Genomic DNA, 15,470 nt, shown 5'->3' with positions numbered 1-15,470 from the left:
CCATTTATGGTTCATGCACTGATTTAACCTTAGCAAAGAATATTTGAACAGTTAAAACTGAAAATCTCAATGTATATCATACTGATCATAAAGCAGTCGTGAATGTCGTTGTGAAGTAATAAAGGGTAATATAAGTACATTTCACTTGTCTGGTTTCACTCTTTGCAGAGCCGCGTGTGTCAATTTTCAAGTGACAACGCAATTTGTAATTGGGTGTCATCTTACAGCTTTGCTGTACAACCACCATCACAGCATGGATTGGAGCCACGAATTTTTTTCTTATGGGAAGGATACGAAATTCGTCTAAAACAAAGGAAACTGCTGCGTGACGTAGCAAATTCACGAAGCAGCTGCAAGTCAGCGAGCGCCTGAAGGGGTTAACAAACTGGGGCTAGACCACGCTAGACCTAAAATTACATATAGCTGCATTGCCCCAATAGTAGGTTTGCGTCGCCGCTTTATTGGAATGTCCAGACGATTACCATATGACTTGCTGGGATTATTACCGGGAACACAGGAATGCATGGTATGTGGTAGTTTGTAAGCCTCTCACATTGCAGCTCATGTGGTTTATGATCGTTTTCGTCCCGTTTGCCAGATTATTTTCTCTGGAGTAGCCTAGTGACAAGTGCAATTATAACACTGATTCTGTTGTATACCTACAAAAAGTATTCAGTGCCAACACGAGAAAAACATCGGCGGAGTAATCACTTCATTTTTACTGATGTGTTTGTGCACTTCATGACATATCATCCAACAAAGAAAGTCAGTGTGGCTGTATGATAAAATAAAGCGTACCATTATCTCGGTGAACTCCTACAAGATATCCAAAAAAGTTTTTGAAGCCGTTTGCGTAAAAAGAGCAGGAAACAGAACAGTTAAGACAGAGACACTGCGCTTTGGTCTTGAATGCCTTCTATTCAGTACTGTTCTCATATGTTTTCATCATTACAGAAGAGCACCGTTTACAGAAGAGCATGTGGCACCGTTTAAAGGGACACTGAGGAGAACCCTATCAAATTTTTTTGTTAGCAAAATCTGATAGTCCGGCATTTCATGGCTTTGTTGTCGTTTGTCCGGAAGCGAAAGATGCATTTATTTCAAAGAAATTTGGATTCGAAGTTGAAAAAGTTTTTCCCGCCGCTCCGATTCAAACTCGAGAACTCTTATGACGACACAGAACGGAGTGACGTGAAACGTGACGTAATCAGAGACTCCGGGATTTCTTGCGGCTAGCGGTGCGGTCTAGCAGCTGCCGAAATGAGAGCTATCGCCGCTGCACGTTGAAGGCATCTATCGGGGGTCGCTACCGTCGCTTCGTTTACGTTCGCACCGGCGTCTTGCCAGCGTTACGATGGATCCCGGTCCAGAACCCGACGACGTAGTTCTCGCAAAATTTCCGGCCTGAATTTCAGCGACCTCAGCCCCACAGAGCGTGCGATGCTTTTGAGGGAGCACGGTTTGGTTAGGCGCCGGCAGGTCGTTTCCCCCTTCCTCAGTGAGGAGCCGTTGCAAACTAAATATCATAACCACAGTGCGGGGAGTCGCGAGGCGCCAGGACAAGGAAGGGGCTTTGCGCCAATCGGAGGCTGGCCGGGGCTTTGGGGCCAACGGATTGTGATTCCTTGAACGGCGCGGTTGCACGGTGCAGCAGGTGGCGTCGAGGTCTCCAACAGTTGCAAGGGGCAAGTTATTTATTTATTTTTTTGCCACAAAAACGGGTGGGTGATCAAGGGCGCTCGCGTTTGAAGTTGCCGGCTTGAAAGTAAAGCCGACACACGGTGCATCAACGGCTTCCGCGCGTTTCCGGAGGTACAGGACCCACTGGATCGGGCTCTCTCGCCCACTTGCATGTACCTTCAGATGTGTACCGTGAATGGATCAAATTAGCCGAGAGCTCGAAAAGAACAGCTCCGCCCAACTGCCGAAGTTATTGAAATACATCGCAACGCGCACCTCGCCGCGGAGCCGATTCAGTCTGGCTGGCCCGGCGGCGGCGTATTTTTGGCGCCTGGACACGAATGCGCCGCAAGAGAGAAAGCACTGAAGCGAGGAGGAGAGGACGCTGCCTGGTTGGCTTTTCTCCACATCCCCGCCCATAAAGAAGTTTTGAGTCCGCCGCGGCTGCTTTGGATTTTTTTTATGCGAGTAGCGTGTTTCATCCGTGAATTATGGCGGCATCATCGCTGCCGTTCGAATGCGAGTTGGACAGTGACAATTGCGTCGAGAACGTGAGTTGTTTTCGTGTGGCTCTGAACACCGACGGAGACGCGTACGAGTGGCTCACCAGCTACGGTGTTGCGACGAGAACCACGTGGATCGTTGACTGGGAAGTTGCAAAGCGTAAAAGGTATGGGAAATTTTGCATTTTATTCACCCATGTACTTGATGTATTACTCGAAAGAGCGGTCGTCTATTCATAATTGTTTCGCAAATGTGGACTGTGACAGACTTCAATTTTCAGTTTTTTTGCTAGGCTGGCTTCACCGCATGACAGTAATGTAGTGCAGAGAATTACGCAATATTTACATTATTGTTACCAGTGTTTTTCTAATGTAAAATAGACTAAAGCGAAAAGATGAGCGTTATTCTGAGAAGTGAAATCATTTGCACTTCTTTTAGAATTGCGGAATTGTGGACTGTGACAGATTCCAATTATCAGTTTTGTAAGGCTGGCTTCACCGCACTGCGGCAATGTCTGACAGAGCACTGCTCAATATTTACATTATTGTTACTAGTGTCTCTCTAATGTAAAATATTCTTACGCAAAAATATGAGTGTCATTCTAAGAAAAATAATTTGCATTTGTTTTTTACTAGGATCGCATTCCACAAGAAGTGGAAATGCCAGCACTCGAACAGGAATAAGATTACTGGCCAAACGGCCACCAACTGTCCAGCCTTTGTGGACATCAAAATAAAAAACATTACTAGGGACACAAGGAATCGGGGCCCATTCCTGAAGAGGGCTACGCCGTTGCGTGCCATTGTGAAGGTCAGGGATGACCATAATCATGCGCTAGACTGTGCTGATGCCTTACGTCTCCTGCGCACCACAGCTGACACTCGAGCTGTGTTCCATAGCTATTTTCATGATGGCCTCACACCAGCACAGGCCATAGCTATGCACCAGCAGAAGCTGAAGATGACGCCGCCGAGAAGCTTGCCAGTGGTGCCGTGAATCCAAGCGCAGGCATTGTTTATTACTGGTTCCGGCTGTGGCGGGATCATCATTATGGCAGCGCAATGGACCCTGTCAGCAAACTTTCAGAGAAAGCATCATGCTATCTTGACAAGGGTAAGCTGCAATATATCTGAGCAGTGTAGTTTGTTTTCTTTGAAATTCCTGCGACTTTTTGAAAGGACTGAACTGCAAAGGTTTTTTGGGTGTTTAACTGTTTGCATTTGCACATATTTGTGATTATTTTTATTTTTGTGGTCTAGGTATTTCATAAATATTTACCTTTTGCTTCACCACAATTATCACCAAATGTTGTAGCACATCATGCTGCCAACAGGGGTAACCTCTCGGCTTGAAGTTGTTTTTCTTTCCCCTTAGAGGGACCACCTGAGGCTTTAGAGTATATTCATTCAAGCCACAGTGGCCCCCTTTTTGGTGAAAATAGAGCAGGATGAAAAGCCATACGCATGTATAAATCAGCTTACAGCAACCTTCTCTGATCTGCACTGCTAAAGCTGTGTGGTTTACAACAAAAATCCCATCCATGATGAATACTTCCTGCATTGTGAAACAGTGAGTATGCTACAGTGTCTACTTTTCATTATCTGTAATATCGAGATTTAATATCCATACATGCCAACATTACTCTGCCCGGTGATGCATTTGCCTCACCCTAAGCCCAAAGCATAGCATTACAGACATGGGCATGCAGGTGCAACCTACTTGGACCCCATCGGCAGCATGTGGTTGTCTTTCCTTGTGCGTTCTGTCACGTTATGTTACGCAGTTATCCTACATCAAAAAAAAATTACGCTGTCACTAATTTCTCAATACAGTTTACAACATTAAAAGAATAACTAGAACAGTATTCCCCTATGCTTTCCTGGGCTTTATTGATCGTTTCTTGTGTACATATTAACGAGCCAATCATTTCCCTTCCCTTGCTTGCTAAAAAGCATAAAGAAGATATCTAGTTTGGCACTCTTGATGCCATAAACAGGCATAAAAAGGTTCAACATGCGAAGTGCACGCTAGCATAGGTACACTTGATAGTAGTAGTGCCATAGCTCGGTTGGTCGAGCACCATCTGCAACACGTGGAGGTCTTTGATTCAGATTCCATTGGATGCATGTAGCTGCCTTTTCTCCTATGTTGTGTTGAATTATCTAACATCTAACAAATGATTCTGCTGCTCCTAATTTGATGAATAAGAACATGAAACTTATTTTTTGAAATTTCCGATTTGATTTGACTGCTGGCAACTTTTAAATGTATATCTTAACAAGCCCCTTATTTACCATTGCTTCTCTGCTTAATGCCGCTATAAGTAGGAGTCCTATATTGCCTTTTGCAGGGGCTGATGTTAGAACCACAAGGTCAGAGGATCGTACCTGCTGGGCAGTTCTTGTGGTGACACAGGTCATGAAAAGGACGCAAGGACTGAGTGCTGCTAAGGAGATATTTGTAGACTCTACAGCCTCATGTGATGAGTCACAAAGGAGTCTCACGGTGGTACTTACAGCAACTGCAGTTGGCGCAATGCGTCTTGCTGTACTACTACATAGTTCTCAGAGCAGCGAGAGCTACAAAGCTGCATTTGGTTTGCTGAAGCTGAGCTACCCAACCTGCTTTGGTGGCACTCATGTAAGTAAAGAATAATACTCAGGACATTCATGAGCTATCAAATTGCAGCAGTGGATATAAACAAGAGTGGCCCATCACATGCATTTTGTTTACGCCTTCTTCTGTTGTATTCACATAGGGGCATCTTTGGTAAAAGGGTGGGGGGGGGCAGAATGACATTTGCATGCTTTTGTTCCCGGTGGCCACATGTTAAAGCTGTCATTTACCCATGTGCATAATTAATAGAATATTTCATAAAATAATCTTACTCCAGACGGCACAACAAAAGTTAAAGCATCAAGGTCATGTCCATATCAATAGAGTGCTATGTGAGGGTTCAAGAATAAAAATGTTGATATTTATTCATTATCATTTCTGCTGCGATATATGGCCGCTTGATTTATGGCTCGATAGGAGAGGATAAAAGCACATACAAACATTAGAGTCTCTTAGTTTTGTCATTGTTGCTCAGTTTCAAAAATGCCGATTCATTACACCATTCAAAGCCCAATTACTTGTCAGTGTTTTTGCCGCACATAAGATGAATGGCTGTTTGCTCCCCAGTCAAGGACAAAAGGAATGGTGTCTTAAGCATAAGCTATGGCCACTAAACTTCATGCTCTTTCTGCTGGCATAATGAATTATTAGCACCACATTTTCATGCCACCTTTTTAAAAGCTTCACCAATAAAAAATGGATAAGAACTCTTACTTTTCCAGTTTACCGCTGTGCTAATATTTTAGGCATATAGTTTAATAAAATCATGAGAAGGGGCATCTGGGGAGTCAAATTCAATTTTTACAGAAAGTCTCTGTGTCCTTTGTGCCTCAAACTGCACCACAAAAGCCTCAAATGAAAAGCAATGTAGAGACTTCATACTATTTATAATGAATAATAAAGTTGTTTACTTACAGCAACAAAGGTGCAAAATATTGCTTATATTCTGCAGGCACCGCAAGCATTTATGACGGATAATTCGGCATCTGAGAAAGCTGCTTTGCAAGCAACATGGCCCGAAGGCAAGCAGCTCCTTTGCCACTTTCATGTGGCTCAAGCCGAGTGGCGCTGGCTACATGCATCCCGTGACACCAGCAGGGATGACAAGCGAGATTTGATGACTACATTTCAGAAGGTGAATGCAAATGAAGCATGCATTACTTTTAGTTCTGTCAATTTCTTCTAGAAAATGTGGCTGTCAGATATTGCAATGCATCTGCTAAGACAGTACAAAATAATTGGTCAGTGATGAGTGATGCAAAATGCCGGCTGTTTGAATTCTTACAATAAAATAACAACTATGTCAGACTTATAATGTCCAGTAACGAGTTTTAAAGGAATGTGCATGAATGGCTCAGAGAACCCAGTGAAGGTACTTCGGTTGGTGCCTTCAAAGCAACACATGACTGCATCATGGGAGCTTCAAAGAGCACACGTTCGTGCCAATGATCCCTCTGAAACAGTATGAAATAGTTGCACATTTAATCGGCAACACTGTAGGGTGTTAGGCTTCTGGAACACTACACATGGCAAGTTTTTCTTTCCCTTCTACACAGATTTTTTTTAAAAACCCAGAAAAGAAACATTTCTATGGTCTGTGCAAGAGGATTACAACGCAATATAAACATTATGTCAATCACAGAGTGCAGATAAAAGAATTCGACTCATACTTTTCTGGTTTGCTATGGCATAGAGAGATGATGGAATTGTAGAATTGATCGCTATCAACTCTGAAGGCAAGGCAAGTTCTTAAATTTCTGGCATTGGCATTGTGGTTCATGATATCAAAGATGAAATTCAGCACGCTATTGCGCTGAAATCAGTGACAGATCTGCAGCAGAAGTAGTATAGCATCATTTCTTGGCATGGGGGCGGGGTTTAAAAGCATAAGAATGAAGCAGGTTTTCAATTTCAATTTTCAATTCCATTTATTTTCCAGAAAATTCTGGCGGCTGCCTGGACTAAAAGTTGTAGGTATACAGCTTGACGAGGCCCAGGCAGCCGTTACAAGGCATAGAAGCAGACTTTGTTGAGAACGTTTACATACACACACAAAAAAAACGAACACATAGTCAGGTTACAGTTTTCACAAAAAACAGGACAGCCAGAAAGCACAAAATCATCAATAAATTACAATAGGGAAATACAGAAAACATATTTACATAAGATACAAGGGAGCAGCTGTACTTGGGCGCGAATTATACGTCAGGAATTATTTTTGAAGAAATAATTCACGCAATGCTTTCTTAGTAGGGTTATTTATGTCTTTATATCTATTTAAAATTACTGGAAGATTGTGCTGTAGTGCTTGGAACTTATAGTCAGTGCGAAAATGGGGAACTAACCAAGTGTCTGTGTTGCGAGTATTAACTGTGTGATCGTTCTGTTTCAGTAGCGCAGTGCCTTCTATCATAGACCTAAAGGATGACGACAGATGAAATGAAAGCAATATTCGGAATTCATACATACTTTGAATTTTTAACACACTGAATGTTTCAAAAGCTTGCCGTGTGTGGCTTAGGTAATCAAGATTGGCAATGTGACGTATAGCTTTCTTTTGCAGAAGGTAAATTTTTTCTAGGTTGGTCTTAGTTGTTGTCAACCAGACTAATGATCAATAGCTTATTTGCGAGACAAATAATGCATTATATATTTGTAGCTTTATTTTACCAGGAAGGAACGCGCGGCAACGAGCAATTGCACCTGTTACCAACGAGAGGTTTTTTATTATCTTAAGACTATTCAGTACTTGGGTGTAACCTTAGACGCTGCATTAAACTGGAAACCGCATATCGAAAAATTGCGTAGCAAACTATCTTATGCATGATTCGTTCTGGCCAAAGCTCGGCGACATTTCGAAATACACACACTAAAAACATAATACTTTAGCTTCTTTCAGTCCCAATTAACTTACTGTATAGAATCATGGGGGTTCACTTACATCACTTACATTGAACCTGTTTTACGCCTGCAAAAGCGGGCACTGAGAATAATGACTTGCACAACACCATATACGCCTTCTCGCCCTTTGTTTTTTAGACTCCAAATAATGCCGGCATTGCAGCTTCGAGATTTTCGCGTTGCACTACTCGTACTAAGAGTCCTCTCCGGCACCTCCCCCTTTCCTTTGAACACATTCCATAGAGCCCCAACTAACAGCCGTTCAGCAGCACAGGGAAGATTTCTGGTTCCTACATCTCGCAATGACTATGGCCAGCGCCGCTTCGAGTATCAAGGGGTAAAAACTTGGAATAAAATCCCCTGTGCAGTCTTTGCAACGTCCAATCCTTATACTTCACTAAAGACCTTCTTTCTGTCACAAATAATTACCTGATTTACAATGCAAATCGCTTAGTGATTGTCTCTTATTATTCTCTGTAGTGTCTATGTTGGGTTTGCCATTCATATGTCATTGAATAATCACTTCTAAGGCAACTGCGTTTATTTTATATAAAAAATGCTGTTCTTGTCTTCATATGTTTTTTTTTGTCATGAGCCCTCTTGTATTTCTGTAATTTGAACCATCTTGCTTGTACGCTTTGCATTTTTCCACCATTCTTATGTGTATTATTTTGGCATGCAGTAGAAATCATGTCCTCACTAATCTCTTTGCTTTTATTGCATGGATCCATAACTAGCCTTTGGCTAAGGATCCAGACAGTGATGTTATGTACTGTACTGAAGAAATGATAATAAAAAAAGAATTGAATTGAATTGAACATGCGAATCCCATGTAAGGTGTGAAGAAAATGTTACACCTAGTATGGTGTGTTCGTGAACAATTTCAATTTCTTCACCACCACAAATGATCTTTTTTTCTAGACGAAAATTTTTGTTTCTTGCACAAAATAACATAACTTTCGTTTTTGCAGGATTAATTTTTAGCAGATTAATATCAGACCATTCACGAAGCCGATTAAGAAGTTGATTACACTTGGTGACTAGTTCATTCACATCAGGACCAGAGAACAAAATCGTGCAGTCATCAGCGTAAATAATGAATTTTAAACCTTGGTCAATGTTCACAATACTGTTTAAATAGACATTAAATAGCAGAGGGCCTAGTACACTTCCCTGAGGTACGCCTCTGATTATAGGTAGTAGAGATGATTGGTGGTTTCGAATATATACACACTGTTGCCTGTCAGCTAAGTAAGATTTTATTAAAGATAAAGGGTTGCCACGAATCCCATAGACTGAGAGCTTATGAGTTAGGATACCATGATCAAGGGAATCAAAAGCCTTACTAAAGTCTATAAAGAGGCCAAGGGTTATTAGTTTCATTTGTATATTTTGCAGCACGTGTTCCTTTAACCCCAATAAAGCTAGCTCAGTTGAACGTCCTTTTCTGAAGCCGAATTGTGCATCAGAAATGAGATGATTCTTCTCAAAGAATTGGTTAAAACGATAGTGCACTGGGCCGGTGTCTCATTTCTTTGTGCCCCTAGAGGCAAATCATGATTTCATTAAATTAAATGAGCATGCTTTCGCAATCATGTGCGCCTGAATGATTGTGACTTCCACGAAAACATGCTGTAGATGTAGTGAATATTGTGGAATTTTTTTTCATGCACCAAAGGAGCGGTACCAAAGAACCGTTTTCTTAGCCACGTGCCCTCCTTGCACATATCGCTATGATGTGAAATTATTATAAAGTATTTTCAGTTGTTACCACCGCTCTCTGTTCATACTTCACTGAGGAGGGTTACAACTGTCAGCAGCTACCATACCAACAAACAAACCAAGCTGCCCCAATGCAGTTTTGTAATAGAGGAAACTGGTATACTATATCCAAGTAATGAAACGGTTGCACTGAAGATATGATGGCTTCCATGTGATAGTTGCATAAACAGGTTTTAAATTTCTACTTTACAAGGGTAATCCATCAAATCCCTACTACATTTGGGATAGGCAGAGCTCGTAAACAATGGCAGTGCGGTAACAAATGGATTATTTGAGCACAGTACCACATAAACTAAAATATGTAACAAGAAGGTAACAAACATTCTGCGACTTTTTCATCGTCCTGCCAAGAGCTTGGGCTGGGAGGTCTGGCCTATAATTAAGGCTGACTTGTCAAGCATTCAAGCATTGTGTTCTGTTATGTAGTCATAAAATAATGATTATCTGCATTCATTACACATGCAAGCTTGCATGCCTATTTAAAAGTTCACCGTCACAGCTTACAAGACGCATTGCGGAGAGGAGGGAAAACAATGCATAAAATTGGTCAAATGTCACAAAGACGCAGAGATGAGAAGAAAAATGTAAATCGTGGTACTGGATGTCCTGAAGTGACACATGGACTACAAGGGGCACTGCAGTGGAGGCCTCCACGTTATTTCATACCACCTGGGAGTTCTTTGATGTGCACTGACATCATATAGCACATGGGTATTTTTGTATTTCACTTCCATTGAAACAGTCACTGTGGCTATGATAAAGCCTGCGAGCTTACGTTTGACAGCCAAAGATACTGGGTTGGCAAGAGAAGAGGCAAGTCAGAAACACCGAGTATGATACAAGGCGTGCTGCAAGTAGAATTAAATGAAATCAATAACTACATGCTCTTCGAACCACCAGAGCAATAAAATCGGACGCAACACATTGAACACAACACCCATCATAAATTCAGTGCATACTGAAATGAATAATAGCTAGTGTGTCCGGAGATAGTGGCTAATGTGCCTGGCAAGCAGTTCCAAGTACGGAATGTCTCTGACAGAAATAACTGTATACGTGTTATTAATTGAAGAGGTACATCAAGTTTGTGAGGATGATGAACGTTACATGAATGCAAGTGCCATGAGCAATCAGAGGTACCTTTAGGTGGTTTTAATAGAGTGAGAAATCTTCTGAAAAGATCGATATTAAGAAAAACGTGAGAAAAACGCACATATTGACATACCATGTTTAAAGTTTGTTGCATATTTGTAATGTTTCTGCTATGCTGCTAATTACACACATTAAAGTAATTGATTCTGTGTTCACTTCAGCTTTAGTTAGTGAAAATCTGCTTGCGTAGCTTTTAGAAAGAGGATTCTAAACAGGGTTGGACACAGTATATACTATAGCTGTCATTGTTTTGAGCGACGTTGATGTGAGCAATTGTGTTGTTAATAGCGAGAATATGGTGCTATGTTATGTAGTTAACATAAGTTTTCCAGCAAAGGTTATTAGTAGCATAGGTATTAAAGTATTTACATTCTAGAATGGGGCCATGCAGGCTATTGTTAATATAAAATTGTCATGCGGTGGTGGCAAGAAGGAGAAAGGTGAAAAAAAGCTTTGGCGGCTAACTGTTGATTAGGCAAACTTGTGCCCACAAATAAATAATGAATCAATAGTTATAATGGCAACAAGTGTGTGCAACATGGATTGAAAATACCTGCTGTTCTCAGTCGTGTGCAGTTTGAAGGTAACAGTGAGGTTTGAATGTAAAGCGCCCAAAACACCCACGCAATCTTAGACATTGTAAAAAATGCAACGTACGATCATTAACATATCAGATAGCTAAGTTACATCTTCTATAGCATAAAAGAGGGCAAACAAACTCAGAATATGAGAATGGAAACACCACTTTGGTGAAATATTTGGGACAAGGTGATAGTTCGTGGAAAATTGTCTTTGCATAGTGCTCTTGTGCAGCCCGATATTGAGTAGCGTCAGAAATGTTAGTTACCTTGCAACATCAGAAGCATAAGTCGCAGATGACACAGAGACAGATCACTCAATATAAATTTTTATGCACAAATAGTGCCATTACAGGAGCCAAATATTGGTGTGCATTCGACATGTGTTTTATAATCTCCTTTGCAGATTATGTATGCATCAACTGCTAATGACCTGAATACTGCCATAGCGGAAATGAAGGCCAAGTCTCATAAGGGCTACGTAGCACGTGTTCTTGGCTTCCTGGAGCGCAAGGCAGAATGGGTGCTTCTGTACCGCTCTGGAATGCTCACAAGGGGCCACAACACCAATAATTTCGCTGAAGCATCCATACGTGTCCTTAAGGATGTGGCTCTGGGCAGGCATAATGCGTTTAATGTTGTTGCTCTTGTGGACCTTATCACACGCTTATGGGAAGGTCACCTGCAGAAGAGGCTGCTGAAGCATGCTTACAATCGTGTACCAAGCCACAAGCTCCTATATGACAAACTCCTCGAAAGGATGCCTGAAAATGCTGCTGCAAGCATCCGCACCCTTGGCAGCAATCTGTTTGAAGTTCCCAGCTGCAAAGAGGATGGCAAAATCTATGAAGTGTGGCAGCATGTCGGCACTTGCACCTGCCGAGCTGGCCAGCAGGGGGCGTTCTGCAAGCACCAGGCACTCGTTCACAGAACCTATGGGGAGGATTCCCGAATGCTCCTATACTTAGCACTCAAGACCGCCACCAGCTCGCCACCAGCTATACTTAGCACTCAAGACCGCCACCACCACCAGGTGACAAGTGTCAAAATCCTGCCTTTTTCCGCGACTTCCGTGAGTCTGCATGGGACCAGCCAGGGAGCGGCTCAGGCGAGCCAGGCAATGAACCTGTCCAGCCACAGCCACAGGCCTTGGTGCAAGGTGCTACAAGCTTGCCCCAAGACACAATGGAAGTTGAGGAGCAGCTTGCTGTTGCAGGGCCAAGTTCCAATCATCAATGCCGTGAGGTCTGGGGCACATTCTTTTTTTTGTGAATTACAATATATGAGTCTCAAGTCTGGCTGCATGGCAGTTCCCTAAAGCAGTATGCAGGGTTCTCATTTAGGAGGAGCTGAAACCTCTCCCTGTCCTGCTCAAAACTGTAACTGGACTCGCAGTAACCAACCCTCTCACTATGCAACTACGATTTCAGCAATGAACAGAGCTTTCAAAGGCAACATTGGTCACAGAGTAGAAGTGTAATGTGAAACTTTCCCCGTAACCAGAGTGCATAGCTGTTTCAGTATTTCTTGCTTCTTATTGGAAGTTTCTGTGGTACCGTGCCTCACAGGCATGTTGAATAATTCAGCGAGCCCAAAAAACTGTTTATTTGTAAAAATGATCGACAAACAGCTTACTTCTCTGTGTTTGCGCATTAAACATTTATGTACTTGATGTATGTAATATAACTTTCATGACATGATCATCGTTAGTAGTGCCAAGTATATGAGGATGCAGGTTTATTGCAAGATATGCTCCAGCTTATCATCTTTCCCACGCTCACTTGATGCAGTGCATTGATGTCCTACTTTCCACAATCCATCATGTTGGCACCTTGCAAACTTCCACAGTGCAATTTGCTTTGTAAAATATAGTGCCTATATCGGAATAACCTAAACACATGGCCATTATAACCAAGGGCAGCTGTAAACAATAAGATGAAAGGAAAAAAGTACAGAAAAGTGAGTGGGGTGCTAGAGGTACATTGCAAAAGTCATTACAGTTGGTACTTTAGTGCCTCACTTCACAGATCTCTGAGCTATTTTGGGTTTTTCACAGGATGCTCCTGAGGTACTCAAGAACATCACAGAGGAGCTGTGGCGGCAATACAGTTTGGCTGCAGATAGCCCATTTTATCTCACCCTGCTCCAAAGAGACCTGGCACTGTTGTAGAGAGCGCGCACAGAGCCTCAAGTAGTTGCGATGCATCTTGCTTCAACAGCAGCAAAAGCAAGTTCACTGAGGCGCGGCCGCATCATCAAGGTGCAACCAACTGGACTAGCAAGGCGCAGTCCAGGTGTCACACGAGGCGCAGCCAGAGTTCATGCCGGTCGGCCTTTGAAAACAGCTGGCAGCAGGAAAACAAAATGCCTTCACAGCTTGCATCTGAGTGTCAAGGATGCGGTTCCTCATGCAAAATCGCATGGAACTGGACATTGAACAAAAGGGTGCTCTTGTGCAACAGCCACTTGAATTGGGTTTGTTGGGCTAGCTGTGGTGTAAATCACAAAGAAAACAGCACGAAATATGGGTACAAAATAGGAACAAACACGACAGGACCAGCGCCAACTTACAACTGAATTTTATTTCGCGTAAAACCTGCCCTTTTGTAAGCCAACACGCCGTAACAACCGTGACAAAGGAGGTCCCGACAAATGGTGAACTCCAGTTCTTCGATCTTAGTATACGGTTTCTTAAGATGACTTGTGTTCGATGTATAGTCCACATTCAAAAAAAGGTTTGCTCCCTTTTTAGCAGTGCTCATTCGAAGCTCTTGAAACGGCGATTGTTTCGAACTCCTTACAAGCGGCTTTGAACAAATCATGCCCCCACATGACCTCGTCAAGTTTCAGCGCTCAAGTTCAGCAGCTAAAAGAAGCAGGGTACCCTTCTTGTGTGGTTTCTTCTGTATGTGAAGCCATTCTGCAGAAGTTGAAGCACGGTCCTGAAAGCAGAGATCCGATTTCGTGCAATCGTGTGGCTGTAATACCATACATCCACAAGGTTTTGCACAACCTTAAAGTAGCAGGCAGACATAACGTTCAGGTCACACTCTCAGCCCCATGCAAACTTTCTAGGCTTTGTGCCATGAATAACCGAGAAAAACAACCGGCTTGTACTGTGAAACAACAAAACAAGTTCACACAGTGCAGAACTCTGGTTGTTTACCAGATTCCCTTAAGCTGCGGACTCATATACATTGGCCAAACAGGTCGATGTTTCAATGAGCGTGCCAGCGAGCACTGCCGAAACCTGCGAAATAATGAAGGAAGCTTCCCAGTGGATCCCTGCAAAGCTTGCAGGAATTGCCGTCCTGAGTTCGAGAAAACTATCTTCTTGAGGAGCGGGAAGGACAGAGTAGAGAGGGGTGATGGAAGCCTTTTATATCAAGAAAGAAGGGAGCAGATGCGTCAGCAAGCCATCCATTACGCTTAGCAACAAAGAGTTCATTTTGCTAGAAGGAATTTTGTAGGTTTATTGTTTTTTCGTGCACTCCCTACAGCATTGGGTGCTATTCTTTCTGACGAAGTGCCGTTGTTTGCGCAGATTCCTGTCCGCTTTTTGTGCCTTTGACGCATACTTTGGTCTGACCCTGTTTTTTACTTCCCTTTTTTTCCATGTTCTTGTTGGTCATTGGATATCATTCATATGGTTGGCAGTTGACCGGCTCCACATGTTAAAGGTTTTCGCACTCATCACGCCTTTTGCAGTCTTTTTTACCTTTGACGCAGCTTTGGTCTTAAATTTTCATTCTGCACTTTTTCCACGTGTCCTGTTGGTCATCTGGTGTCACTCCTCATGTAGTTGTATAGTTTTCGGTTGTTAAGGGTTTGCATGGTCATGATCGTTTGATGTTCATACTTGTGCAGAGCTGTTATATTTTTCTTGGGTTTTCCTTCCAAATGGCCATGATAAAATGTTACTCGGTTACTTATCATGCTTCATGTATTAGATCCCTTTCAGTGATCTGTTGTACGGCGTGAGTTGGCTTCGTGACTTTGCGAATGCGTGAGTGCACAGTTGTTACGGCGTGTTGGCTTACAAAAAGGCAGGTTTTACGCGAATTAAAACTCAGTTGTAAGTTGGCGATGGTCCCGTCGTGTTTGTTTCTCTTTTGTCCCCGTATTTCGTGCCGTTTTCTTTGCGAATCATGAACCAACTAGCCCAAACTAGAGGTCTCCTTGTGGTGTAAGCTTTGTCAAGAAGTTAGCCGTACCCAGAAAGCACTGTAGATCTTGTTGGCCAGTTGGCTAAATGTT

General features: G+C 42.6%; 1 pseudogene across 1 annotated transcript; it reads left to right on the top strand.

Annotated features, from left to right (window-relative positions):
• The first annotated feature begins 2,141 nt into the window (after nt 1–2,141).
• Nucleotides 2,142–15,200, top strand: LOC144114976 (uncharacterized; annotated as a pseudogene). The gene is made up of 6 exons (XR_013311178.1): nt 2,142–2,350; nt 2,820–3,297; nt 4,535–4,824; nt 5,753–5,935; nt 11,620–12,458; nt 13,270–15,200. The product of XR_013311178.1 is annotated as an uncharacterized LOC144114976 (transcript).
• Nucleotides 15,201–15,470: the final 270 nt, after the last annotated feature.

The sequence above is a fragment of the Amblyomma americanum genome, chromosome 1, assembly GCF_052857255.1.
Source record: "Amblyomma americanum isolate KBUSLIRL-KWMA chromosome 1, ASM5285725v1, whole genome shotgun sequence".
Lineage (NCBI taxonomy): Eukaryota > Metazoa > Arthropoda > Arachnida > Ixodida > Ixodidae > Amblyomma > Amblyomma americanum.
The sequence above is the reverse complement of the archived record's forward strand: the minus strand, read 5'-3'. Positions and strand labels throughout refer to the sequence as shown.